The sequence below is a fragment of the Lipotes vexillifer genome, unplaced genomic scaffold (genome assembly GCF_000442215.2).
Source record: "Lipotes vexillifer unplaced genomic scaffold, Lipotes_vexillifer_v1.1 scaffold194, whole genome shotgun sequence".
Classification (NCBI taxonomy): Eukaryota; Metazoa; Chordata; class Mammalia; order Artiodactyla; family Lipotidae; genus Lipotes; species Lipotes vexillifer.
This window is the reverse complement of record NW_006771758.1, coordinates 666,003-671,043: the sequence shown is the minus strand read 5'-3', so window position 1 is coordinate 671,043 and position 5,041 is coordinate 666,003.

Below are 5,041 nucleotides of genomic sequence, written 5' to 3'. Positions count from 1 at the left end.
CACACACACACACACACACACACACACACACACACACACACACACACACACACACACACACAATGGAATCACAATGTCTAACATTGACAGACTGCCTAATACGTTCCAGACACTGAATGATAACTCATTATGTGGCTTATTTAACATTATCTTCTTAGATACCTTTTAAGATAAATACTCTTATTATCAGTTCTTTTTTATAGATGAGAAGCTGAGGATTAGAAAATTTGAGTGACTTCTTTTTTTGAAGTCATTTTCAGTATCTACTGATTATTTGGTTAATTCATTCCATAGATAGAGTAACTGTTGTGCCCATATGTCTTAAATAAATGGCCTTCAAGGTCCAGCAGGGACCCTCCGTCCTCATACAAAGTTGGTGAGTAATTCAGTTTTAGTTGAGGACAATTACACCCCTGTTTCATGACCATTATGAGAATTTAATAAACATATTCCATAAAGTTAATAGAATATCACCTCATGTAAAAATAGGCCCCCAGCAAGGGAATGCCAGGTGCCATTCATACCGCCTCCTTGATTTTCCTGGACATGAGCTTGTGCCACAGCATACAGTGCTTGTGGGAAGAAATGGGAGCTCAGGGTTGGCCTTTTCAGTTGGGCACTTTGGGCTGTGGTGGTTTCTAGGGCATGAAGTGTAGGGTAGGAATGTTTACCTTTGAATTATAAAGAGCAATATTGGGGACTCCTAACCTTTCATCTGGTTTCAGCTGCTTTTAAAGGATTAAAGAAAATTTCACCGCATCCCTAGAATCCCATGCAATAAATCCATGGGGCAAGCAGGAGTAAAGGTAAAGAGAAGGAGAGGGTCTCCCCAGAGGTGTACCGGAATCAGTAAGGTAATGGCTCTGCTTGAAGAGCTACCAGTGAACCGAACGCTGATCAGGACTGTTGCATAGACAGAGATGAAGGAAACCATGTTGGAAGGCAGAAGAAAAGGACACGACAGAGGAGGGAGATGAACTGAGAAGGGGCAGCATTCTGTAGGAAAGGCTCGGATGGCACCAGCCCTGCCCTCCGGGTGGCCTGCTTCTGTTTGGAATGCTGTCTGCACCACCCCCAGCTTGGCCCTGCTGACTTATGCTCCTTCAGGTCTTCACTCAAACAGGAGCACATCCGTGACTCTTGCGCTATGTGCTCATGGCTCCCTATTCTTGCCCCTGAAAGTACAACACATCAAGCGTTATTAACAAGGAAGTGTTTACGGACTTTCCCCTCTCCCAGCTTGCGAAAGGAAATCATGCTTGGCCAGTCCAATATCTCCCCTTTCCCCAGCTCTGCTAAAGAAGAAAGATTTTCTTGCTGGAAGAAAGACTTAATGCATTGAGAGAGATGGGGAAAGTGAGGAGGTAAAAAGAAAACTCATGCAAACTCAGAATAGGCTTTTGTCAGATGGATTGAGAACAATAGCGTCTGCATGAGGTGAGGAGTAGGGAAAAGGATGGTAGAAGAAAGGGAATTTTAGTAGGTATTGCTGTGGACTTTACATTTAGGTTCTTTTTACTGGCCTTTAAGGGATCCATTTCTTTGTAATTAAAGGTGGGTGTTGAAGCAGGCTTGAATGTGTGCAGAGATAGAGCCACATGCTTGCTCAGATATATTAGGGTTACAGCAGCATTTATCACAGTATGAAATGATGTTCTTGTGATTCTTTGATTCATATCAAAGAATCCTCCTTAGGTAGTAATGGGGGAAGGAAATGGGTCTATTTAACGTACAGTCAAACCCCAGCCCTTAGCACAGTGCTTGACACAGGGAAGGTCCGTGGTAAGAATGTATTGAATAGACAAATGTGTGAGAGAAGGCATGGCTATTGGTTCTAATTCATTTCTCCTTGCTCTCCCTCATTTTATGGCCGTGACTTTCCTGGCAGGATCCCACCCAAATCTGTGTTATTGAATGAATCAACTTCGTGGGACTCCCTCCTTTTTTGTTGACATTTTGTTGACTCTTTTGTGGAGTACTGGATTCTCCTTATAGCATAATTCCCTGTGCAAGATATTTCCTGCAGAGGGTCAACTCTCAGGCCTGTGGTTCATTCCAGGGCTCGGAACGTTCCTTCTTAATATAGAATGTGGAAATTCTACAATCAGTGGGAAAAAAGTATGCCAAGTAGATAAAAATCAGTCCCACTGTAGCATAACTCTCCAGAGAGAAGAGAGAAAACTGCTTGATGCTTGAGTTTAAAAAAAAAGTAGCAAAATATTTCCAGTTCCGGAAACTGAATTTCATTCCTAATGTAAATATAGAAGCCTCTGGAGAAGAGGATCATACTTGGAAGAGGGAAGGAAAGCAAAGGGAACAGTAGGAAGGGATTTCACCATCAAGCTCCGCAGCTCAATAGCAGGGAAACAGCCCAAATAGAGAAATTGACCATTTCTTTAATAGCGGTTGCCTCAGTCAGAACACTGAGTTTTATCTTGACTTTTTCCTCTCCTTCAATCCCCACATTGCATCAGTCACCAAATCCTAGTGGTTCTATCCACTAAACATTTTTTTATTGGGGTGTACTTGACGTTTACCATGGCATAAGTTTAAGGTATACACCATGTTAACTGCAACATGATTGCCACCATAGCACTAGCTAACACCTCCATCTCATCACGTAATTATTTCATTTTGTGGTGAGAACATTTAAGACCTAGTCTCTTAGCAACTTTGAAGTATACAATACAGTATTGTTGACTATAATCACAATACTAAATATGTCCAATCCTATCTTTTCTCCTTCTTTCCATTCTTCTGGTCCAAGCTATGCATTTTTGCCTTGCCCATGGTAATGGCCTCCTAATTTTTCTCTTTCCCCTCTGCCTCTCTCCAATTCATTCTCTAGGTAGCTACCAGGACACTTGTAAAATATGTGTTTGATCCCTTGTTTACAGTGTTTAAGACTCCCCACTACTCATCACTGCAGCAAACATCTATTGTAATAAGGATAATAAGAGAATCGAGAGGAAGAAGAGAAAGACACAGACACCTCTTTAGAGAGGACTTGCTATAAAACGGAGCAGAAGGATGATGGGCAGACTGAGAGCAAAGTGAGGTCAAAGAGTTTTTTCTTTTTCTCTAAGATGAGATAATATGTGTAGACTGATTAGATCGCAATATTGAGGAAGAAGAAATGGAGATGTTGGAGGGAGAGGATGATAATTCAGGAGCAACATTCTTGAGAATGTGAGTGATTTGGAGCCTGCTAGGACAGGCATGGCCATGAGCATGGTGTGCCAGAAAGAGTTTACTTCTCTGGACGTCTATTTAAAAATGAACTTTTTGATGAGGGCGTTTTGGCAAGGCAAAAGGAGATTTTTCAAAAAAGTGATCTGTATACTTAACGTTGACATGGCTACTGTAGGATATAGAGTTTTCTCACAATTATATATTCCATTTCCCCAGATTCCTATTCCTTTTGATTAATTTAATGTTGATTTTCTCCTACAGCCAGCTCCAGAGGCATTGAGCATGGCCTTCTATGCCCTGCTTTCCCTTACCTGCCTGGAGAGCGTCTATTTGCACCCCTCAGGCAGGCCCTTCTTTACAGCCTTCCTTGAGCTAGTTCTAGGACTTAGCTGTAGGACCCTCAAGTCAAGCTGGGTAAACATCTCCTTTAGTAACTTGTCTTTTGGCCAGAAGTCCCAAACCGACATTCTTAGAGGCTCGTGGACTTTCTTTTTTTGCCCGATGCAGTGTTTTGAAAGCACCATTTTTGGATTAGATGACAACATTTAAAAAATGCGAATTTCACAGCAAAAAAAAAAAAAAATTATATCTGGCATTCTTGAGAAATGAAAGATGGGCGTCACTGGGGCCACATTCCCATGTGGGAACAAGTGCCTGGAGCAAGCGAGGTGTTCCTTGTCTGTTCTTACCCCAGCTCACCCACTTCATGGTTTACCAGCATGGTCCCTGTGGACAAATACGGGGCATTGAGTTTATGAGCTATGCTTGAGGCCCTACAGGCTGGACCTATGACTGGTTTGTCTAGTGCATCCTAGCATCTAGCGCAGTGCCAAGCACATAGTAGGTCCTCAGTATGTGTTCTGAATTGAACTTCCCAAGCTCCACGGTGCCATCCTGCACATTTGCATACTCTACAGACACAGTCTTCCTGTTCCTGAATGGGCCATATCCACGCCCAGAGCCCAGCTCCTTACATCTGCCCTCATTCCCTCTGCTTAAGGTGCCCACCCCACCTGCTTCCCTCATCCTTCACATATCATCTTGGGTGTCACTTTCTCTGGAAACCTTCCCCAACCCTACAGGTTAAATCAGATCCCACTGTAATACACTTTCAGAGCATTCTAGACTTCTTCTTCATTGCCATTATCAGTTTGTTAGTTTAGACTTGCACAGTGGCTTAATGTCTCCTTGCCTTGCTCAACTGTAAGATCCGTGAGGGCAGGATCGGTGTTGCTGTGCTTGTTATAGAATCCACCAGGCCTCACCTGGTGCCAGATGTACAAAAAACCCTCAAGGCCTACATGAATGAGTGGATGCTTCCAGGAAACAGGCCTTAAGGAAAGTAGAAACCAGTATGTAGACGTGCGGATGTCTGTTTTATTCTGTCGAGCATTATGACATGGCTGTCTTGCCCTAAACGTTCTAAGCTGCTTTGAGTATAGATTTCTCTTGTCTGAGATTATGAGTGTCCTGAGGGCAGGGGCCTCTTGTTCATTTTTTTTGTAATCTTCTGCATCTAATACGGAGACCTGCACCTGATACAGAATTCCAAAAATGTATATTGTATGACCAAACTAATCAACATAGATTTTTTTTAAAGAAGAAGATAGTAGCTTCTCTACTTATTAACTTATTCATTACCGTCTTTCATTACCTCAGATTGGGCTCTATCCAGAGCAAAAGTGCATCAGCAATGCACACTACAAATGATCGTGATGGTGGCTGTAGGACGACCTATTAGCTCTGGTCATCAAGTTTCTGTTGGTCCATGGCCTATTTGCTGAGTTTTCAAGGCATTTTACAAGCATCATTAACCTTATTTTGTCCAATAATTGCAAAAGTAGGGAAA